Source organism: Triturus cristatus, chromosome 1_1 (assembly GCF_964204655.1).
Source record: "Triturus cristatus chromosome 1_1, aTriCri1.1, whole genome shotgun sequence".
Classification (NCBI taxonomy): domain Eukaryota; kingdom Metazoa; phylum Chordata; class Amphibia; order Caudata; family Salamandridae; genus Triturus; species Triturus cristatus.
The window spans coordinates 452958531-452983862 of record NC_140579.1 but is presented as its reverse complement, the minus strand read 5'-3'; positions in this window follow the sequence as shown (position 1 = coordinate 452983862).

The following is a 25332-nucleotide window of genomic DNA, read 5'->3' as shown; positions in this document are numbered from 1 at the left end:
AACATTTAAGAGATATGCTATGTCCTAGTTACATCCAAATCCCCAAAAAACAAACCTGGCTTGCCTCTACTGTGACAGGATTTTATACATGTAGAGAGTGTAATGTCTGCAAAATAGGCAGAAGTAAGACTAAAGATTTTTGCTATAACACCAAACGCAAATATATTATTGAACATCTAATAAACTGTAATTCTAAATACATAGTCTATATATTAGGCTGCGCTTGTAATAAGATCTACGTGGGTAGTACTAAGAGATCTCTGAAGATAAGAATACAGGAACATGTACGAGCACGCCGCAATGGGGACCTCAGATATCCCCTTACGTTCCACATGCAGGAAAACCATACAAGTGATGAGGAGTTTTGGTTTATAGGGATAGACCATGTCCCTGACCACCCGAGAGGTGGAAATAGGGAATTAGCCTTAAGAAATAAGGAAGCAGGTTTGATATGCAGATTAAGAAGTGTGGAATTGGGTCATAATAGTGATGACAAGATGCACTATTTCTTGTAAGAAGCGGACCCAATCACCAACTGCAGTCTATGTATATATATCATCATTGTTAGCTTCTTTCTATGAGTCAATGTCTAGGCCCATGCTACTTGTCTCGTACAGATCCTTATGACTGCCCTGGCATACTGTGTTATATATGAGATCATAGGTAGGCATCTGCCCAATGCCCTGATCACACATAAGCTGATGGTTATACTGTTTTCTGTTCATATCGTTTGACTGTTGCTCAACTACTAGAAAAACCTTTGATGGTCTATATCAATGCTAACAAGTATGGGATCATACTTGTGGTACATTCTGGCTATTTCTCCCCCCCTCCCTTTATTAATGGTGTTTTTGTCTGTGCATGCTGTTACTGTTCATTGAAGCATGGCTACTGATTAGTGGTCTGTTGATTGTAGCTCGATGCTGGCTACAATATAATGGTGATATTATCATTTTTCATTTACCCTTTGCTTGGATCTTTACACTGGCTACATCATACATGTAATGCCATTATCTCTATTTATTATTATTTTTTGTTTCTTGCCTATTCTTTGTCTCTCTCCCTCTATCTCTCTCTTTTTCTTCTTTCCTTCTTTTTGAATTTTTTTGAATTCTTTTGAATTTTTTTGAATTTTTATTACTTCTTAATAGATTTAACATCCCTTTCTTCCGAGACCCACATACTATGGGAGTAATCTATTTGTCTATTGGGATTAAGAAAAATCTGTGACTTAAGGGGCTTCTAAGACATGAGATGAGCCTATGTTTCATAATATATGGATTCTTGGAGAATCGTCAAGCGCTTCTGTTTCTTCCATGATGCTAGTCTGGTATATAGGTAACATGCAGCTGATATGATTATACTGACTAGACAATGATGGCCGCCGCTTTTCTATTTTTATATTGGAAATCTTCGGCGTTTTTTAGTGTGGTCTCTGAGGGAGTTGTGTGCAGTTTATACAACGGACTCATATTGGGGCTCCATGTTGATGAATTGAGATATTGCCATGACTTATGGCTATATGGCTGCCACCATGCCAATTCGTAAGCCATACTTGTATGGAGAATATAGAGGACAATCATTTAGACCAGACCAAGATGGCCGCCACACTTATTCACGGAGATTAGATAATGATCGTAGTACATAAAATATCCAAACAATGAGTTTGCTATTTTTAATATATCCCATACATGACCCTACAATTCTAGGGGGGAAATACAAATAAAACTCAACGTACAGAGATCGATGACGAGACCCGATTATGCAAATAGTATTAAGCTATATATATGCTTAAGTTTGTTTATTGGGTTCTCTTTTTATTGTTCTAACTATATTTGGCTCCAAAAATATCCAATAGAGCAGAACCTGGTTAATGTTTGCATATTATAAGATGGCCGCCATCTATCGTGACGAATCATGTGACCTAGAGCGGACGCATACCGTGTAGCCTACACAGGTGTTTCGACTTTAGTGGCCACCTCGCGCTATTTAACTGGGATGAAGTAACCATGGCCTCATCCTGACCGGAGGAAGTCTTGCTGCAGTTTCCACGTACCGATTGTGACTATTGTATTACGGTAGGATTTACCACGGGGTAGCGATGTTTGTTACCTTCAAGCCTAATCCTCTGTCTCGGACTAAACTTAACCTTCTGATTTTCATAGTATATGCTGCATAAAGTCATATTCTTTCTATTTAAATTGTAGTAGATACATTAATTATCAAACATAGGATGCATTTAAGTTGCTCTCTCTTGTATTTACTTTTCCTCTCTGTCTCGGGTTAGACTTAATTCCATTACTTTTGGAGGACATGCTGCATAAAGTGATACTCTTTTCATTTAAATTGTAATAGATATACTAAATATTATACATAGGATGCATATAAGTTGCTTTCCTTTGTATTTATTTTTCCTCTTTCTCCCTCTGCTTGCTACTTACTTGTGCTTAGCACAAATTAGAGCTATACAGGTTAGGGAGGTACACACATTAAATACTTATAGTAGTTATATCTACTCTGAAAGATTACTTCTTCACATTCTATATTCCCCCCCCTCTTTTTAGATCGTGGTTGTTTTGCCCTACTTTGAAGGATATTATTACCATTCATTCTGACTATCCAGACTTGAATTATAGGTAAGAGGGTACTATGGATATGGATCATCGAGGTTTCTTATGAGTTGTTTCATAGGTCCCTATACCATTAGTTGTTTTGTACTGGGGACTTTAAGAGAACTGAAAATATATACCTTGTTGTCCATATCACAGATTTTTCTGGATGGGATTATGACCTTAAGAACCTCCTCTTCTGTGTACCCTTCACTATCTATGGAGGCTCTTTGACTCGGCAGGCATTTATTCTACCAAGCTGTTTTTCGATCAAACTGTATTATTTGTTTGATATGGCGTGAGCATGTTTTGGCCAGATGTAGTTAGGATACGCCCTAGATGCTGGCCTGGCCACCAAGAACGCATTAGATCACACAGAACATAGAATAGGGCCTATCTATACCTTAAGTACTCTCTCATGTTTGAAGGGAGCTCCTTAAAAGGGATGTTTATCTTTGATTTTGATTTATTATTTTCTACTTATGCATTTATGTCATTTTCTTTGGTTTCTTCCTCTTATCTTTTCCTCCCCATCACTTTTTGTTGTAGTAACTATTTGTTCTTGTTATTGAAAGAATTGTGATGTAATCAAACACTAACCTTTTCCAATCTCTGCCACTACAAGTACTTTAGAGCTAGTAGTAGGTTAGTGGAATAAACAAAATAGAAATGATAAAATTAAACATTATGCTTTCTTCTCTTAGTCCCGAGAGGGACTGCTGGCCCCCATTAAAAATGTATTTTAAAAATATATTTTAAATATACAAGAAATTCTCCCAAAAAAAATTGTTATTTGAAACATGGGATTTAGAGATTTTTCTGGAACACATGATGTATTGATATTGAAAAAAATGAAATAAATGAAAAAAATGAAATTGGTTATTTGTTTGTAGGTTGTTGTATATGTGATGTACAGTATAAATTGTTACGGTTTTGATTAATCATGATATGATACGGCCTTTTGAAGACAATAGTTTTTTAGAGATTATTATTCTCATCATTTTATGTTTGATGTGTCTTTTTTGTTGTAAGTGTTTTTATATATGTATATATATGTGTTTTTAACAGCCCTGAAGAAGTCCTGTATCAGGACAAACGCGTCAGCTGTGTTGAGTTTCTAACAAGAAAATGGAATAAAGAGATGATATCAAGAAACTCTCTCCCCTTTATTGACCGGATTTGGATTATATAGTTGTCTCAATAGACCTGATTGATATAGTATGGTGCACCTGTGCTTTTGTTTGTTTTGTAGAGTGTGTCTTGTAATAAATACATATATATTTTATTTAGTGATTCAAGAGATAATAAGGTAAAACAAGCTGCTTTACATTCCTCTGAGACTTAGCCTGAAGGCTGCTCTCCACAGCTACCACTAGGCAGCTTTCTTTAAAAGGTTGTCTTAAACCTATCTACCATAAGAGTCGAATTGTACTGGTGCAATGTGGCCACTTTAACTAGTGACCAGCATATACCAGGCCAACTTCTCACATTGGTGGGCAGCGTGTGGGATTCCAGCTTGCCATTGTTTTACCAGAAAATCTCTATTTGAATTACTAACTGAAACCCACTATAGGTACTCAAGGTACATATAAAGTCAAGCTTAGTATCAACAAGTTCTACTGAACTTAGAGCTGTGTGTCAAGGGATAGCACACCCTTGCTACAGCTCAAGCTAGGATCAGTAGGCTACAAACTAGTGTAGGTAGTACAACACTGCACAACACTAGAATGTCCTTAAGGGTTGGAACCAATGGGTCCACCCAGCCTCAGTATAAGGACATGACTTTCTTTGACTTGAAAGCCATGTGTGCTGCAAGGCACCAGAGGATAGGATAGAGTCCCTCCACACTACACCTGATAGATCTGCTGACAGCAGATGATCTTAAATTAGCTCTAGGAGCTAAGGGGTCTGAATCAGGGGGTGGGTCAGCTATAGTCTCTGGGTCAGATGATGAAAATCAAGATGACCTGGACTCTGTGGTTGAAGGGCCAGATCCACAGGGATCTGAAAAGGACAGAGGAATTCTCCCTGAGAAAACTGACAGAGTGGAAGAGAGGCATAGGTCCCCTTCAAGGGAATCTGACCACTCATATCACTCTGGCAGGGAATCTGTCCAGCAGAGAAACTTATACCTTCCTAGAAGAGAGACCTCCTATGAAAGAATGTACAAACTGCTGCAGTATGAGGAAGCAAGAGTTGCCCTCAAGGCAAAGCAGTTGGCATTAGATAGAGAAGCCTTTGAGCTCCAGAGAGCTTCTAGAAAAGAGGGGTTAGATCCCCCGGGGGGCAGCAACAGTGTCTCTAGAGTCAGAAATTACATTCCAGACCATAGGAACCTGTCCAAGGTTGTTCCTCCCTACCAGAGTGGGGATGATATCTACAAATGGATAACTGCTATGGAGAGGACCTGTAGAGTACAACAGGTCCCCCAGAAACAGTGGGCAGCAATCTTGTGGCTCTCCTTTTCTGATAAAGGTAGAGACAAGCTCCTCACTGTTAGAGAAGAGGATGCTGATGATTATGAAGTCCTGAAGAGTGCATTAATAGATGGGTTTGGCTTAACCACTGAACAATACAGGTTGAAGTTCAGAGACACCAAGAAAGCACAGATTCAGGACTGGACTGACTTTGTAGATTGTGCAACTAAGGCTCTGGAGGGTTGGCTGGTTGGTAGTAGAGTAACTGATTTTAAGGGATTGTATAATCTTATGATGAGAGAACAGATCCTTAATAATTGCCAAAAACAGTTGTTGCATCCGTACCTAGTGGACTCTGATCTGACCTCTCCCCAAAAATTGGGAAAAAAGGCAGACAAATGGGTCAGAACCAGGGTGAGGCAGAAAACCCAGAACCAAGGGGGTGACACTAAGAAGCAGGATCATAAAGGCTCTGAGAAAGGTGGGGATAAGTCAAAAGACCAGAAGTCTTCACAAGGGCCCCAAAAATCTGCATCTGGTGGGATTCACAGTCTAACAAAGGGAAAGGCCAAAAGAAGCCCTGGTTCAAATTTTGTAAACAGAAAGTGCACTGGACTTCTGACTGTAACAAGTCCAAAGACCAAAGCACCACCACTCCTGCCCCTAAGGCAGCTGTACCCCCTAGTACAGCTACTGGTGGAGGTGGTAATCAGAATAAGGGTGTAGTAGGGTTGACCCTGGGTTCTGAAGTGGACTCTGGCCTAGTCAGAGTACCCACTCAGGCATTGCTGATTTGTGATGGAGACATTGATATGTCCTTCCTAGTGAGCCCCAGTAATCTGGGCAAATACAAACAGCAGCCTGTAATAAATGACAAACAGGCTTTGGCATTCAGGGACACAGGTGCTACTGTCACCATGGTGGCAGAGGATCTTGTGGACCCTGGGCAGATCATCCTGGGTGAAATGTACCAGGTTACCAATGCAAGCAATGTCAGGACCAACCATAGTCTGGCAGTTGTGAATTTCTCCTGGCGAGGGGTAACTGGCCTCAAGAAGGTAGTAGTCAGGGCAGACCTCCCTGTCGAATGTCTATTGGGCAATGATCTAGAGACTTCAGCCTGGTCGAAGTAGAGTTATGGACTCATGCTGAGATGTTGGGCATACCATCAGAGGTATTTGCTGTGATCAGGTCACAGGCCAAAATGCATAAAGGTGAACCAGCTCTGGATCCTGAAATTATGGACCAGATGCTACCCAAGAGGAGGAGCATTAGGGTTAAGTCAGTGCCTTCCCCTCTGTCTCAGATCACAGATTCCCCTCCTGAGGGAGGAGAAGCAGATCCTCAAGAAGTAACTGCCCCAGAGGGACTTGAGCCTGATCAGGTTGAGTTCTTGGGGGCAGGGGGCCCTTCTAGGGAAGATCTGAGCAAGGAGCAACAGTGCTGCCCCTCTCTTGAACCCCTCAGAGAGCAGGCTACTGCTGAGGCTGCTGGGAGTGCTAGTGGGTCCCATAAAGTTTATTGGGATGAGGGACTCCTATATTCTGAGGCTAGAGATCCAACCCCTGGAGCCACCAGGAGGTTGGTAATTCCTCAGAAGTTTAGGGGGTTCCTCTTGACCCTAGCACATGATATCCCTTTAGCAGGTCACTTGGGCCAAAACAAGACCTGGGACAGGCTTGTTCCACATTTCCATTGGCCACATATGTCAGAGGACACCGAGGAGTTTTGGCGCTCCTGTGTCACTTGCCAAGCCAGTGGCAAGTCAGGTGGCACAACAAAGGCCCCCCTGATACCACTACCTGTGGTGGGGGTACACTTTGAAAGGGTAGGGATTGACATTGTTGGTCCCCTTAACCCTCCAACAGCATCTGGGCACAGGTTTATCCTGGTGGTAGTGGATCATGCCACCAGGTACTCAGAAGCAATTCCCCTGAGGACCACCACAGCCCCTGTGGTGGCAAGAGCCCTCATTGGAGTTTTCCCCAGAGTGGGTTTCCCAAAGGAGGTTATATCTGACAGAGGTACCAACTTCATGTCAGGATATCTAAAAGCAATGTGAAAGGAGTGTGGTGTAAATTATAAATTCACTACTCCCTATCACCCACAATGCAATGGGTTAGTTGAACGTTTCAACAAAACCCTAAAGAGAATGATTAAAGGCCTTCCAGAAAAGCTTACGCGAAAATGGGACCTTTTACTTCCCTGCCTTCTGTTTGCATACAGAGAGGTTCCACAGAAGGGGGTTGGTTACAGCCGATTTGAACTTCTGTTTGGGCATCCTGTAAGAGGTCCATTTTGTTTGGTGAAGGAGGGCTGGGAGTTACCTCTCAAACCTGCCAAACAGGATTTGATGGACTATGTACTTGGTCTCCGCTCCAGGATGGACGAATACATGAAGAAGGCAACTAAAAACCTGGAGGCCAGCCAAGAACTACAAAAAAATTGGCATGACCAAAAGGCTGTGCTGACTGTGTACCAGCCAGGACAGAAAGTGTGGGTGTTGGAGCCTGTGGCCCCAGCAGCTCTCCAAGACAAGGGGAGTGGCCCCCATACAATTGTTGAGAAAAAGGGAGAAGTCACCTATCTGGTGGATCTTGGAACTCCCAGGAGCCCCCTTAGGGTGCTCCATGTCAACAGATTGAAACCATATGTTGACAGGGCTGACATGGGCTTGCTCATGGCAACTGATGAGGAACAGGAGGAGGAGAGTGACCCTCTCCCTGACCTGCTCTCATAGAACCCTGATGATGGGTCAGTAGAAGGTGTTGCTTTGGCAAGCAGCCTCACTGATCATCAGCAACCTGAATGCAGACAAGTTTGCAACAGTTTAGACATATGTTTAGCCTGACCCCTAGTCAGACTTCCTGGTGCACCCATGAGGTGGACACTGGAGACAGTCTGCCTGTCAAGAGTAAAATCTACAGGCAACCTGACCATGTCAGGGACTGTATCAGGACTGAAGTCCATAAAATGTTGGAACTAGGTGTGATTGAGCCTTCAGATAGCCCTTGGGCTAGTCCAGTAGTCCTAGTACCCAAACCGCATACCCAGGGTGGTAAGAAAGAAATGAGGTTTTGTGTAGACTACAGAGGCCTCAATGAAGTCACCAGGACTGATGCCTACCCAATTCCCAGGGCAGATGAACTGATTGATACCTTGGCCTCAGCCAAGTATCTGAGTACATTTGACCTAACAGCTGGCTACTGGCAGATCAGGTTAGCTTTGGATGTCAAGGCCAAAACAGCATTTTCGACCCCTGGTGGGCACTACCACTTTGTGATGATGCCCTTTGGTTTGAAGAATGCACCTGCCACTTTTCAGAGGTTGGTGAACAAAGTTCTGACAGGGATGGAAACTTATTGCTCAGCTTATCTTGATGATATTGCTGTCTTTAGTTCCTCCTGGCAGGTTCACCTGGTCCACCTCAGAAATGTTTTGGAGGCTCTGCAAAAAGCAGGACTCGCTATCAAGGCCACTAAGTGCAGATAGGGCAGAGTCAGGTTGTGTACCTGGGTCACCTTGTACGTGGAGGCCAGGTTCAGCCTTTACAGAGTAAAATCCAAACCATCATGGAATGGGTTGCTCCAACCACCCAGACACAGGTGAGACCCTTTTTAGGCCTGACTGGGTACTATAGGAGGTTTGTTAAGGGATATGGATCTATAGTGACCCCCTTAAATGATCTTACCTTAAAGAAAATGCCAAAAAAGGTTCAGGGAACAGCTAGCTGTCAAAAGGCATTTGAAGACCTAAAGCAGGCCATGTGCACTGCCCCCATCTTACAGAGTCCAGACTACACCAAAAAGTTCATTTTCTAAACAGATGCTTCTGAGCTGGGAGTGGGAGCTGTACTGTCTCAACTGAATGATGAAGGTCAAGACCAGCCCGTAGCTTTTATAAGCAGAAGGCTGATGCCTAGAGAGAAACGTTGGTCAGTTATAGAGAGGGAGGCCTTTGCTGTGGTGTGTGCCCTGAAGAAGCTGAGGCCATACTTGTTTGGCACTCACTTGATAGTTCAAATTGACCACTTGCCCCTCCTATGGCTTAAACAGATGAAAAGTGAAAACCCAACACTTTTAAGGTGGTCCATTTCCCTACAGGGGATGGACTATACAGTGCAACATAGCCCTGGGACCCAACATGCCAATGCAGATGGACTCTCGAGGTATTTCCACTTAGAATACGTAGGCTCAACTGGTCAAGGTTAGTTTAGTGTCCCTGCATTTGTGGTGGGGGGGGTTGTGTAGGAGAGAAGGATCTGCACTTATGTTGCCCCCACTTTTTTTTCTGATGTTTACACTGGTTTCTGGCTATAGTCTGGCTGGGTCCCTGCTAATCAGGGCCCCAGCCTCTCTGTTCTCTCTAAACAATTTGGAGTGCATATTAGATGCACTAGTGATTGGATACTGTGGTACCTTATGAGCCCCTAGTATATGGCACCTTAGGTTCCAAGGGCATAGGTACTCCACAGGCCTACCAGGGGCTGAAGCATGTATTATGCCACCCCTGGGAAGCAGACTAAATCTGACACCACAGGCCTGCTACTGCAGCCTGGGTGAGGTAGTGTTAGCACTCCTCACTGAGGTATAGGTTCCCTATATCTCACCTTACACACACATATAAACCTATCAGTCACCCCTAAGGCTGGCCCTATCAATCCTGAGGGCAGGGTGCTTGGTTTCCATGTAAGAGGTTGCCTCTGCCTGAGCAGGGCCCCTCTGCAGCTCTCAGAGCCCATTCTCTGTAGCTGTTAGTGGATGCGGTTAAACCATATACTCTTAAGTGCATTATAACTTAGCGGTAAATGCTAACTTTGGGATGGCTGCATCAAAGCATGTCGTGTTTGGTGTCAAACGCTTTGGAATCATACCCCCACACCAGTAACTGGTGTGGGAGTATGATCCCACCCTTCTGGAGGGATGGACATGTACCCACTGTGGAAACACGGTAGAATCCTGAAGAGCCCTGGCATCACAAAATGGATGCCACCAGCGCAGACACTGGGCTGCCCTCCTGCTGCTGACCGAAACTCACAGTGGAGGAGGCCCAACAATAGGCATCCTGTCACAGAGAGGTGTAAACACCTTTCAGACAGGATTTAGTGTATTGGGGGCTGGGTGGGTGCACTCCTAGAGTGCTTTGAAGTCCTGCACTGGAGGAGCAGTAGGCTCCTTTGTGCATATGCCAGCTCAAACCGGTTCAGGGGCTACCAGCCCCTGCTCTGGTGCGAAACTGGACAAAGGGAAGTGGGTGTAGCCACCCACTCCCCTGACCCTCCCATAGGAGTGGTCATAGAGCTAGTCCCTCCCTTCCTTGTAGTATAAGTTAGGGAACCCTTGCCATTGTAAACTAGATATCCCTGGATGACGCTCTGAAGAAGAATCCTGGACCTTCGATGTTCCATTACCTTTGGAAGGCTGAAGAATCTCCTTTGGAGTCAAGGAGTGACTCCCCTGCTTGGCAGGCACCAAAACTTTGCATCAATGGTTGCAAACTTTCCCGCTCCCGCCGGAGTCCGAATTCCCTGCAGTCCCAGAAGTAGTTTTCCTGACTTCTTGATGACCATTGTGAGTCCCCAGCGAAGCTGAGGTGAGTGGATCCCACGAGTAACGAGGAACAGCAATACCCGGATACTGTGCACTATTGTCAAGTGCAACCCCTTCATGACGTTCTACAGACTTGTGCTTTGGACCACGTGTGGCCCACTCCTCCAGCAGGATGTCCTTCGAAAATCAGAGGCCTACCTTATCCCGAGTGACCGTGGGCCCCTGTGAAGTGAATCCTCATGAGGTGTCTTCGTGATCCCTTGCCGGTTGGCTTGTGGGTCCCCTGAAGACTTTTCCACAGAAACAAATAGCTCCCCTGGTTGCTCCAGGCCTGCCCTGACTTACCCTTGCTGGGTGAGTCTCTCAGACCTTGCTGGTCTGTACCGCTGACTTTCTTCACTTTCCACGAGACTTGCTGTTGCCAAGGCTTGTTGGCTCCAATCTGGTTGCTGACACCTCAGTAGGCTGCAGACTTCATGGGGCACTCCGAATCCAGCTTCTGGTTGTCGTTGACACCTCCTGGACCTCGTGGCTGAAGAGTCAAGACACCTGTGATCACCTGAAATCACCCAACTACTGTGGGCATCCAGTTTCCTGGCCCCGGGTCACTGGCAAGTGACTTTGAACACTGTCTCCTCTGCTTTCAGGTCTTCTTTCTTCAGAATCCAGCCTTGGATTCCACCGGACACTTCTCCTGTCTTCACAAGCAGCAAGTCTTCTTTGGCTCCCATTGAAAACGACGCCGCGATCCGACACCAAAAGACACCTATGTACCCGGCTTCCCTGGGTGAGGTAACTCGAGTACTCCGGTGCTCCTGTGTGTGTTGGCTCTAGAACTACTTACCCTGTAAGTGACTTGCTTGTAGACTCTCCCGAAGTATCCCAAAACTTTAAAATTCCAACCGCGACTTGCGCCATTGAAGTCTATTGGGATCCATGGCTGTGTTCTCACACTGCATGCATCTCCTGTGGGTCCTTTACTTACCTGCCCCAGCGCTTCTGAAGACCTTAGGCCTTCTCCCTTCTCAAGTCGTTCTTCTTATACCTCTTTTTTTGTATATGGTCTGGTACGCCCCTAGGGCCCCAGCCATATAGTGCTTAATTTGTTGTGAAATGTTGATTTGTGCATATGTCCTTAACTTCTAATCTCATAAAGAGATTAGTAGAGTGTGTCTAGTAATAAATACATATATATTTTATATATATACCTGTGTAAGGTCCTTTCATTTAGTGATTCAAGAGATTATAAGGTAAAACAAGCTGCTTTACATTCCTCTGAGACTTAGCCTGAAGGCTGCTCTCCACAGCTACCACTAGGATAGCTTTCTTTAAAAGGTTGTCTTAAACCTATCTACCATAAGAGTTGAATTGTACTGGTGCAAGGTGGTCACTTTAACTAGTGACCAGCATATACCAGGCCAACTTCTCACAACCGCAAGTCACCGTCCCATGGCAGTGTGCCTGTGCCGGCCGCAGTACATCCGGGGCCACTAACTCTGTGCAACTCAAGTCATGGACCCTTTCTGATTGAGTTTTATGCTGTGGACAGCTCATGCAACAATGTCACCTCAGGCAGTGGGGAAGCCCTTTGACAATGATGAGGAAGATGAGGCAGGTGTAACACACCCCACTACAGCTGCAGTAGGAATATCCCGAAGGGACACAATCCTAGACAATTTCTTCACATGAGCAAGCTCAGCTCTGGTGCCTCTACCTCAGTGCACTGCAACTTACGGACCCTTCTGATTGAATATTGGGTGACCTCTGTACTTGCTCCGGCTACCACCATGATGCTTCTCAGTTGTTTGTGTTATGTTGATGTATTCTGTTTCCGCTTTAATATTGATCATTGTTCAAGTTGTTGCAAGCACCAACCACTCCCTGAGGGCTGGCTCACACTCACCCCACACCCATCCGGCAAAGGCGTCACTGGTCTTGTGACCCTGGTAATAAAAAGTGGCCGGGCGCATGTGCCCATAGCCAGTTCAACTAACTATCAAAGTGTGTCCGTGTGCCCATTACGTATGCATGATGGACCCGGGCCCTACCACATTACATTGTGCTGTGTTCAGTGGATGCAACCATGTCACCTCAGGCAGTGGGTAAGACCTTGGACATGTCCTTGGACATGTAGCTTTGTCGTCCCCCCCTTTATACGTAAAAGGAGTGGACTGGGCCGGTGTACGCAAGTCCAGCGTAGGGGTGTGAACGATTTTCACGGGGCTCTGGGCATGGTTCAGTACTGGAAATGTGCAAAAGTGTGTATCTCTGTCGCAGTGTGGGTGTCCGTTGGGGAGTCTAAGTGATCCCTGATGGGAATTAGACACCCACATATATAATCTAGTTCAGCTACCATGAGGTCGAACCCCACCCTCACCTGTTCAGCCACCTCCTTCTGGCAGTCTAACACCTGGCCTTGGAATGCGATGTGTGTTTTGGTGAGGTGCTGGGAGCCAGCCATGGTGGTGGGTGCTTCCTGCTGTGTGGTCTGTGCAGGGGGTGGAGTCTCCTCGATGCAGCTGGGCTGCCCTGCTCCTGGAGGTGGGTTGAGTAAGATGTCCATGAGATGTTGTAGGGCATCAGTGTCATAGGTGTGGAGGTCCTCTTCATCATCACTGATGAGTTGTCTGGTCTGCTCTGCAGGAGGTGTTGCTTGTCCCTCTGCAATGTGAAGGGGAGATGCATTTTTACATTGTGTTGACATGTATGTTGACGCATTGTTCAAGTTTACATACAGACTGCATAACAATGTACATTGTGACTGTTTGGGACAAACTGACTATTTGATGCGGGATCAGTGGACATTTTTTTTTTTCAAAATTCTTTTTATTGAGAGTTCATAAAAACAGAATACACAATACAGAACATAATTGTAATAGAATTCATTTGGTACAAAGCACGTAGGTACAAAAACATTTTCAAATTTCATCAATTTGGAGCTGGATTTAAAAAAAAAAAAAAACGAGTTTCAACAATTCAGATCTTAATTATAAAGTGCAATGTGCAATTGTAAAGTGAAAAATGGATGATGGGAAACAGTCTAGCCGACTATTAGTTAAGATAATATAATTAAAATTGAATGCTGACAGACAATACAATAGAGAAGACTACGTTTCAAACACGCTCCAAAACTTCTCATATTTCTTAAGTGCTCCTGATCTCAATGCGTATTTTCGTTCCCTGCCCTGGGTTCGTAATAATTTAGCCTTCCAAGCCTGAAAAGTTGGTACTTGATCGGTTTTCCAGGACTGCAGAATAAGGGATTTGGCTATTAAAGAGGCTATGAAAAGGGACTCATCATATGGAGAATGGTTCATAGAGCAGCCTAATACAGGAATTAAGTTGTCAAATATTATAGTGGCTTTGAGCTCAAGGGAGAAATATTTTTTAATTTCCTTCCAAAATGGCTGGATTTTAGGACATTCCCAGACAATATGTTTCCAGTTCCCTTTCTCCTCGCACCGGAAACATTTATCAGCAACTAGGGGGAAGATACTATGGAGATAGGAGGGAGTTCTATAAATCAGCCATTTATTGTAAAATTGCATGCGTCTAAAATTCGCACCGCGGAAAATTGTTTTATTAAATTTATTAATCTTATCCCATACTAGCTTGTTGATTTCAATATTTTCCCTCTTTTCTCACCTCTCAATGATCCTACTGGGGAATACCTGCCCTTTGTCCTCTTTTAATACTTTAATCCAGATACACATCTTTTTTTGAATTTTGTTATTCAAAGCTGTCGAGATACTTTCTTTATGGTATAGATTTCCTATATCCAACTCTCTAAGCCTTGGATTAAACATACAGAAAGACCAATTCAAGGTGGAATAAGAATGATGTATCTGCCTGGAGATTTCATCCCATGACTTCCACCTATTTCCGGTGAGGAAGTCTTCAATCTTCACAAAGCCATTTTCTTTCCATAGATTTGATATTTTACTATCCATACCTCCTTCTTCTCCAAAGGTAAAGTTGTTCAAATCCGTTGTATTACTTATTCTAGGAATAGAGTAAAATTTCAAAAACTGAGTTTTCTGTTTGAAAATCCACTGAAGGAACTTGTAACGAACTTTCTTTGGGTCTTTTGTGATTCTAATTGGATCAATTATTTTTACTTCTGACAGCATCTTCTTCATAAAAAAATTGTCTGCTACATTAGTGTCTGAAAAGAAAAATCAAAAACTATGGTGTCCAAAGGAAGCAAAATATTATTCTCTAATATTTGGAAGAGACAACCCTCCTTGTGCGAAAGGAAGGTATAAAGTGTCGCGTGCAAGCCTAGGAAATTTTTTAGCCCAGAGAAAAGAGGAGATCAGGGCGTCCACTTTATTAAAATAGGAGACCTGGATTGCACAAGGTGCGGCATCAAACAAAAAATTAAAAAGAGGTAAAACCGACATTCGTATTAATGCTGCTCGGCCCATTAAGGTCAGGGGTAATAAATTCCAACGATCTAAAAGAGACCCAACCTTTTTTAGCAGAGGTGAAAAGTTCAATAAAAACAGGTCTTCCAAAGTATCCGATATAAATATTCCCAAATACCTCTTTGGGGATGGATTGTATATCTGCCTGAATTCTGGTATTAAAGTGTCTAAAGTGCAGTTTACTAGAATAATTTCCGTCTTATTAACATTAATTTTATAACCCCCTAGTTTTTGGAAATCCGAGAATATTTTTTAAATTTTCAATTGACTAGAGGGTTTAGAGTCTTAAAAAGGGCAATATCATCGGCATATAATTTTATATTAGTCATGCCAGCTACTGGGACTGTGTCGGGCCGTATTTTCCTAATCGCAATTGCCAAAGGTTCGATAAATAACGCAAATAAAATTGGCGACAGGGGACAACCTTGTCGCGTGTCTCTAGTGACTAGGCAAGTCCCAATATGCGAATTGTTGATGATAATCTGTGCCCTAGAGTCCGTATAAAGAAGTTTTAAAAGAATGATAAAAGCCTCCGGGAAATTAAAGCTGTGCAAAATAGCAAAAAGGCAGTCCCATGACACTAGATTGAAGGCCTTCTCCGCATCTAAAAGCCAGATTTGAGCCTTCACTTTATTCGTTTAAAAAAAATCTAGTGCCTCCAATACAAACTTCGTGTTTGAATGGAGATGCCTGCCTGCAATAAAACCACACTGGTCGTTAGCTACCAGACATCCCACTATTTTATTCAATCGGTTTGCTAAAAGTTTTGTAAAAATTTTATAATCTGTATTTAGGAGATTTATGGGTCTATATGAATTTATATTCTCCTTATCCTTTCCTTTTTTTAGAATGCTAATAACCACAGCTGAATGGAAAGAGTCTGGCGGAGAGCCTCCTTGGAGTAGGTCATTTAGTAAAAGTAAAAATTCTTTATGTAGGGTTCCTCCAAACTTTTTAAAAAATTCAATCGGAAGACCATCATCACCGTTAGCCTTACCGTTGGGGATGGAGCTAATGACCTCATTTAATTCTAACAGTGAGAAGTCCTCTGTGAGGCATTTCTTGCCCCCATCATCTAATTTCGGTATTATCAGTTGCTCAATATACTCCCCAATGGAAACAGAAGAGGCCCCTTCAGTCGTTTGATAGACTCCCTCGTAGTGTTTTAAAAACAACTCGCCAACTGTGGTCTTAGCATACAATTTAGTGATGGGGTTGATTAATTGATCTATTCTATTACGAGCCTGCTTTTCTTTGGCTTGCCAGGCCAAGAGCTTTCCTGTGTATTCGCTCTCCTCATAGATCTTCTGGGCATAGAGATTACTATTAGTTTCACCTAGAGCATAATAAAAATCCCTCTTCCTGCTCTTAGCCTCGTAAAGTTTTTGCCCAGAGTGCATTGATCTGACCCTGTATTGTTCTTGGGTTCCTCCGTGAGATCAGTTTGAAGATTTATTTTCTCCTCCTTTCTTGCCTTCTGCTTTGGTATTTCCTTAGATGTTATTAACCCGCGAAGTGTAGCCTTGAATGCGTCCCAAATCGTACTTAATGGGGCAGTACCTCTATTCTGTGTAAAAAACTGATCGATAAATTCTTCAATGTCTGTACACCATTCAGGATCAAGGAGGTTTAGAGTATTAAAAAACCATCTTCTAGTGGGGCTTATGTCTTGCAATCCCAACTTTACCTCCATGCAGACTGCCGCATGATCGGAGAAAGCATTAAACAGATGTACATAATTATATAGCTCTAAATCATGAGAGGTTAAAAAAAAATCTAATCTGGATGCAGAGTTATACTTTGCTGAATGGCATGAATATTCTCGTTTAAAAGGATTGGAGAATCGCCAATAATCCATGATATCAAGGTCTAATTTACAAGTTTGGATAGCCAAAGCAGTTTGGGGTTTATTTTGCCGGCGATCTTTTTTGGAGGAGTCCAATGAAGGATTCTGGATAAAATTAAAGTCTCCCCCCCATAAGATTAACCCAGGGAGCCCTGTTGTGGCGTTCTTCAGCTGTAAAAATGGCAAAGAATTATCTAAAATTGGTGCATACATTGTAGCAAGAATTATGTCTATGTTATTTAATTTACCATGTGCAATTGCCCATCTACCTTTGTGGTCTATGACTGTACCAGCCAGAGTGAAACCTACGTGTTTTCCTATTAATATGCATATTCCTCTCTGAGCCAGCCCAGCTGATGAGGATATCCTTTGGCCGGCCCAGTTCTTCAAAATTTTATCTGAGTCTACCTGATCTTTATAATGGGTCTCTTGTAAATAAATGATATCCGGGTTTAGATTTTTAAGCCAACATTCAATAGCATTTTTTTTACGAACATTACTAAGACCATTTGTATTAAAAGAAACAAACTTCAACATATTATTGATTCTTTGAGAGGAGAATGATGGAGGATGCAAAAAGGCGGCCGTAACAAATGGATATTGCTTAAGGGAATTTTAAACCTCAGCCTGTGCGGATACGCATTAAGCAACATACATCAAATAAGTAATCATACAAAAACTACCACAAATAAGCTCTTTGTACAAATAGGCAGATAAAGTGTACAGTTGTATAATAATAATAGCAGGATCTCGCTTTGTGCAAATACGCCAATAAGGAACGAGAACGTCTCTCTGAGAAAATAGGCAAATGAGCTGTATGGTTGTACGATACCAGCAGAACCTTTCTTTGTAAAAAATTGGCAAATATGCAGTACAGTTATATAACAGCAATAGAACCTCTCTTTAAACGAATAAGCAAATAGATAGTACGGTTGTGCAATAATTTGCAGATGGGCAGCAGATAGCCTCTCACTGTGCAAATAGGCAAATAAGCAGTGCAGATATATAATAACAGCAGAAATCTCTCTTTGTGCAAAATAGGCAAGCCAACAGTGCGATCATATAATAGCAGCAAAACCCTTTCTTTGTGCAAAATAGGCAAATAAACAGTGCAGGTATATAATAGCAGCAGAAATCTCTCTTTGTGCAAAATAGGCAAACCAGCAGTGCGGTCATATAATAGCAGCAAATCCCTCTCTTTGTGCAAGTAAACAAACCATGACGAACGTATCAGTCCAGCTGATGAAATAGATGACCTTGTCCGTTCCATAACTATGTTAAAGTTAAAATTAGAACATAGGATTCTTCAATATATGAACTCTCCATTTTTAATATTAGAACAAATGATTCTTCAATATATGAACTCTCTATTTTTTCCCCTCTGCAACACCCCCCTTCACCTACCCTCCCCCACTCCCCCTCCCTAGAGCGGACGGTACCCCCCCGTGACCCACTTCCATCCTTCTCTGAAATTTCTTCATTTTGGATGCCATGTCGTTGCATCCTTGTGTGCTTCCTGTCCCAGCCATGGGACCGTCATTTAAATAGAAAGAAAATTGACAGTGAGCTATGCATCTAAACCTTCAAGGAATGCCTGAGCTTCACACAAGTTCGCAAAAATGAAAAACATCCCTTTGGCCAAAACTTTAAGTTTTGATTGCTGCACAATCACAGCTTGGGCTCCCTTACTTTTAAAAGAGTCAATCAATTTAACAAAGTCCCTGCGTCTGTGAGCGGAAGCTGCTGACATATCTGAAAAAATCCGAAAATTAATCGCACCGTCGGCGTTGAATTATTTTTTAGAGTATGCAGTATTTAAAATTTTCTCCTTTACCCTAAAATCAGAGAAATTAAGCAGAATTGTACGCGGATATTTCAGATTGTTTGGTTTATACGACGGGACTCTGTGTGCTCTTGTGATTGTTAAATCTCCTTGGAGCTCAGGTATGGCTTTTTTTAGAAGGGATTCTGACCACTTAACTACATCCTTATCTTCCAATCCCTCTGGTATGCCTACCAAGCGTAAGTTAGACCTCCTATCATAATTTTCAAGGTCCTGCATTTTTTCCGCTAGTTGGTTTCTCTCTCTGTTGGCTGCCAGAAGATCTTTTTGTATTGCCGATAAAGAATCCTCTAAGAATGAAATCCGCGTTTTGGTTTCGGTGAGTCTTAAGGAGAAGTTCCCAAAACTTTCTTCCATTTTTGTGAGCCTGCTGTGCAGCTGAGAGATTTCCTGAGCCTGGGAGTTTTTAAAATCGGTGTGCGACCTACTTTGTTTATGTATTTAAGCTCCCTCGAGCGATTTGGGCTGACGAGCCTTGGTTCCGCACCTGCGCGCCGTGAGAGGTATTTTACCTTTAATATTTTGGCAGTCTACTTGGCACCCCACATACCTACCTGCTCCCTGCTGACGAGAGGCAATTACCTCGAAACAAGTGTCCAGGGATGGCATTATAGTGACATACTCGTCCATAGGCGTACTCACCGTTGCTACTACATTATCCAGAGTTCTATGGGGCTATTTGCTGGTATGACGAGCAGTGTGCGACCTACTTTGTTTATGTATTTAAGCTCCCTCGAGCGATTTGGGCTGACGAGCCTTGGTTCCGCACCTGCGCACCGTGAGAGGTATTTTACCTTTAATATTTCGGCAGTCTACTTGGCACCCCACATACCTACCTGCTCCCTGCTGACGAGAGGCAATTACCTGGAAACACGTGTCCAGGGATGGCATTATAGTGACATACTCGTGGCATAGGCGTACTCACCGTTGCTACTACATTATCCAGAGTTCTATGGGGCTATTTGCTGGTATGACGAGCAGTGTGCGACCTACTTTGTTTATGTACTTAAGCTCCCTTGAGCGATTTGGGCTGACGAGCCTTGGTTCCGCACCTGCGCGCCGTGAGAGGTATTTTACCTTTAATATTTTGGCAGTCTACTTGGCACCCCACATACCTACCTGCTCCCTGCTGACGAGAGGCAATTACCTCGAAACACGTGTCCAGGGATGGCATTATAGTGACATACTCGTGGCATAGGCGTACTCACCGTTGCTACTACATTATCCAGAGTTCTATGGGGCTATTTGCTGGTATGACGAGCAGTGTGCGACCTACTTTGTTTATGAGTTTTTAAAATCTCTTAATTCCTGAAGGATAGTTCCGAGCAAAATTTCAATAGAATTCGCTTTTGTGACATTCGGAAGGAAAAACAGCCCATCCTCTTGAGAGACCTCAGATGCCTGTGAGCTTAACTCTTGACTTGGAGATTTCGTAATGCAGGTGTGGCTAGGACTTATAGACAGCTGAGCCGAAGGGTGAGAAAGAATCGGGGGAAGAGCAGTATGGGAAGAGTTCCTATTTTCTGTGATTGGTACTATAGGAATTGCTTCTTCAGAGCCTTCTTCAAAGTCTTCAAGGCCTTCATGGCTTGGCGCCGCTCCCCGAACTGCCCCTTCAGTCACCGGTGGTATAAGGCTGGTTAAAACCCCTCTGGGATTAAAGACAGCTCGCTCTGACTTGGCACTTCCCCCCTCTTGATTCGCCTGCCCTCGTACAGGAGTACTCGAGAGTTGCCCCTGTTGGAGAAGGGGTTTAGAGAAAAGAGGATATTGCTTAGGGGTTGACTGATTCTCAGTCTCCTTAGCTGGAGGAAAATTATTGAGGACGTTTTCCACCCGGCCTGGCTTTGTTCCTTTGTTCTTCCCATCCATCACGCTTCTTGCGCCTTTCTCATCTTTTTCACCTTTCTCATCTTTCTCACCTTTTTCGGCGGCAGCTAAAAGGCTCAATTCTGTCGAATGCTCAGACAGAGACAGTTTATCTGCATCAGCGTCCCGCTCGATTCTCTCTTGGTCATCCAGGTTTTCTTCGTTGTCTTCATCATCATCAGCTTCATCGCCTTGTTCTCTCAAAACATTGTATTTATTTTTACCTGCCTGTATCTCAGCAGTCTTTTGTTTCAGAGCATTTTTTTGTTGGGTTTTCCTTATATTTCTCCTCCCTCCAAAAGCCGCTGGTGGGGTTTTATTCGTCGACTTCAGCAACTCCAGTTTGGCCTGCTTGCCCTTTGTCTTTGCCGCCATCTCTATGCGGAGATTATCGGACGCAATACAGCTCAGCGGGAACACCGCCGCGGGACAGGGCAGGGCAGGACAGGACAGGGCAGAGTAGAGTAAAAGATATAACAATACGGCCTGAGAGGGCTCCTGTACTTCCTTACCCCTCACCGTCTCTCCGTTTTCCCCCCCCCACAGCTGGTGCCTTTTTATTTTGCTTGCTTGCTTGCTTGCTGTGCTGTGCTGTACTGAAATGCACTGAAATAGCCCAAAATAGTAAGATGGGGCGAGTGGTAGACAAGTGGATGGATAGCAAGCGGCAGAGGCAGGTAGAAAAGGCTCGAAGAGATTTCTATGACTCAATGAGCAGCCGCAGGGTCAAACAAGTATGATGGATAGAGCTGAATGTCGGCTGAATGTTGGATGTCAGCTGAATACTGGATGGAGGCAGGTGAGAGGGTGAACAGGTGAGCAGACGGGCAGGTATACGCAGAAATAAGCAGAAATAAACAGAACGGGGTCCTGGAGCCCCGTGTACCTCAATACTCCATGTTCGTATAGTCCCGCAGCACCATAGTTCCGCAGTTTACGGAATACTGGAAGAGCAGTCCTGGGGTCGAAATTCCAACCAATGCAGTTGAATCACGGCAGCATGGAAAAACTTAGGAGCACAGAATCGCACTCGCGCTTGCGAATTTTGGCCAGCGTAGAGCAGGTGAAGGGGTCATGTAGAGTGCAGCGACCCAGTAGCTCGGCAGCACAGCTCAGCTGCTCCGGCATTGCCTTCGTGGGCGGGGCAGCGGAAGGGCAGGACAGGAAGCACAACGGCGGCGTGCGTGGGGTCACGTCACCTCCATCTCTCGGTATCAGTGGACATTTGAACTACATGACGGATGTGAGGTTGTACACATACATTTTCATCTCACAGTTTCCTGCTATGCCAGATGTGATTGGCCAGTTTCTACGCACAAGCGGAACCAGTTGTGTCCTCTGTTCTGTAGTGAAAGTGTTGCACTTTTTACCACATTGTCGTCAATGTTAATGTGCCTTTGACTTCTGTGCTTCTCCAGTGCTAAGATGTTGCAGACTTGGCTAATTTAGGCTCTTGTTTGTATTTTGGACTCTTGGGCATGGTTTATCCGCAGATGTGTTGTTGTCGTCAGGGGTTGTTTGTGCACATGTATGTGTCAGAGTGTGACCTGGTCCTTTTTGGATGTGTTCCACACTCAGCCACCTCAGTGTCATGGCGTGAACCATGTCATGATGATTGGACTGCAGCCATGCTATTCGTCATGCAGTGTCACTTGCATTGTCAGTGTGGCTGACAGACAAGCAGCTTTGCTGGTTTTAACACGTGAGCATGGGTTGGTTGTGAGATTGGTGCTGTGTGAGGAGGGACCCCTTTGTGCCCATAGTGGACAGGGTCCTACTTGCTGTTTGTATGTGTGCTGCAGTGTGCCAAGGGGATCAGGGAATGATCCAGAGTCATTGTGGGTGTGCAGTGTGCTCTACTCACTTGTGCATGTGTGCCATTGTGCCCATCTCCCCCCGTCCCCCCAGTCCCTGGTCGGTACTCATCCTGTTGTGTTCGGTCATGTTGAGCAGTGTCCGGATCCCCAACTCCTGGCACCGTATCCCGACTGATGACTGTGGCCACCATTTTCTTCATGTCATCCAGCTCCTGGTGTGCCGCTGGACCCCCACCTCCAATCTGCATTGCTGCTTTCATGTTCGCATCAAGTTTCTTCTTGGTTTTGCCCTTCACATCATTCCAGCGCCTCTTGACCTCTTCCATTGTCCTCCTCAACGCAGCAACTGCATTCACATGGTCCAAGATGGTCTGCCATAATTGCGTCTTTGTTGCTAATGACACGTTGGAGGTGACGAACAGTTGATGGTAGTGTTCTATCACCTCCATAACGATGATCCTGTTTTCCTGCAGACTGAACCGTGTCTTCCACTTCTCCTTGGCCTTCCCCAAGCCCGAGGTTCCTTGCTGGTCGTCTGTGGGGTTGTGGGGTTCACGTTGTCCTCTGCACTCGGTCCGGGTGCATCCATGGTGATACGCAGTTTATTTTTTTTTGTTCTGCTTTTATAGTGCATTTTCCCGCATGACGCGTGGGAATTGCAGCCCTGTCGCTGGTTATCGCTGATTTTTGTATCGCGATTTGGGGCATCACAACTTTTTCCGCGTTCCTGTTAATTTTAACAAAGTCATTTGGTGTGTTATCGTGAGACTATCACATGGTACCGCCGGGTCGAAAATACAACGGTAACACGGTGTTATTTTCCCACAATAGATAGCGATGTGCAAAGTTGCGTTAAGCTAATTTTGTGATAATTATCACACGTTCTTGAGAATATCCCCCTAAGATTTTATCTGCCCGAACCTCCAGTAGGTAAATTAGCATTAGCCTGCCAGAAGTTAGACCCTGTCAGTGCTTACCTTAATGAGGAGTGAATACTGCTCCCTGAGCTGAAACGATAGCTTGGGTGTGAGGTATGTGACTCCTATCAGTTCAGCGAGGAGAGCTGGGAGGGGTTCAGGGACTCCATCAACTGGAAAGGGGCCAGGGAAAAGCCTGTCCATTCATAGTTTTTTTGCGGGGGAGGGGAAACGTGTTTATTGAGATCAAAGCAATAAACAAGGCATAGCTGTAAAGTACAATGATATTCCATGCAGTAGCAGAGCATACGACTTACAGTACAAAGCAGCATCAATTTATCAATGTACCTGCACAAGAAATTCAATTGCAAATCATTTTAACTAAACATTATTATATTAATAAAAAAAACAAGCAGCAGCAGCGAGTGCAATGTCCATTCATAGTCGAGTATGAAGGGAGACCAGGGGAAGAGAAGCCTTTTTTCCTTGGGGCCTTAGTAGCCAGCTTGGCACCAGCACATTGAGAGGGGTAGCTGGTCCCAGAACCAGTTTGTTATGGTCAAGGAGAAGGGGACTACTCATTTTCCTAAATAATCTCCTGGCTGGCACTGCAGTAGTCTGTAAGGGCAGTAACGTGCCGCTATCTTGAATTTGCCTCTAAAAAGTACACTGTGGGAGGGTTTGAAGTAAGACAAACAGGGAAGAGTTGCACCTGGTAACATTTTTCTCATTGGTTAGCGAGAGACCAGGAGTCACCTTTACAGGGGCATAGCTTTGCCAGTATGAATGGGGGCTGTGAGCTTCAGATTTTCCGACAATCACGCTGTAATATCATTTTAATTATTATATGAGAAGCAGCGCATGGGGGGCATAAGGGCCGATGGAAACAGAAAGAAGTGTGGATTGTGAGGGGTACTTATAGCACAGTTTTTTAAAAATAAAATACCCGTGTTTTAAGACCTTCAAAACAGAAAAGTGTGTTTGTCTCTGAGTGAGTATTTTCAAATCTCAGGTGAAACCCGACAGACACCTTACCATACCCTACTGAAAGCTCCTCTACCAAACTATCTACTAAATAAACCATTTATTAGGGAGGTTTAACACGCCAACCATACCCCCTGAAGCTAGGCCCCTGTACCTCCACCCAATGGCTAGTAATCCTACAAAAGTGGCACTTCACGTGCAGCTTATTCAGACACTGTCTAGGTTAGTGGAGGAACAGGAGAAGACAGGACTTGCAATTCGAGACCTATGTGGAGACCTGAACGGCTGCATCTGCTCCCACTTATACCCAGGACCAAGAAGTGGACTCCAAAGGTCAGTTGGCTGACCTCTTGTGTGGCTACAGGAACACAATAAGCTGCAAAAGGCCTTTTTCCTGAAGTGCCCAGTTGACCAGTAATGCTGGACCTAGAATCGATCCTGCTGGTGTCTTCTGTTGGAGTGAGTTTTGCCCCCTAAGTGCTGTCTTTGAGGTCCTGGGAGCCTCAGAAGTAACCAAGAGGAGCTGTTACAGAAAGTCAAAAAAGTTAGAACTTAAAACATTTTTGGACTTTTTAGACCTCTGGAGCTTCAGCTGGACCTCACAGAGATTGTATTCAACTTCAAGATGGTTTCGACAAGTACAGCCTACAGCCCTGCTCACTGGAGAATTTTGAGCTCCATAAAACGGATTAAGTTCAAAGGTAGACATTTCGACAAGTGAAATGCGAGAAAAGTATCCGCCCAAAAAAAAGACGTCCATGACCACAACATTTGAATTTCCTATTCAGAGCTTTTCCCGCCAAAGCCAATGGTTTCACCAGGACCACATCCAATGGCTATCCGGCTTCTGGAGGACTTCACAAGATACAGCCTGTAGCCTTGCCCTGCTGGAGAGTTTCGACTTCCATTTCAGGAGGCAAAATGTTTGACCTGTGCAACCACCTTGGTGTATCAGATCTGCAGTCCATCATGGTTCGCATAAAATCATGCCTAGATCCGGGTCAACAGCAAACAGTAACTTCTTATTGGTGATTTACTTTTTCTTGGTGATTTT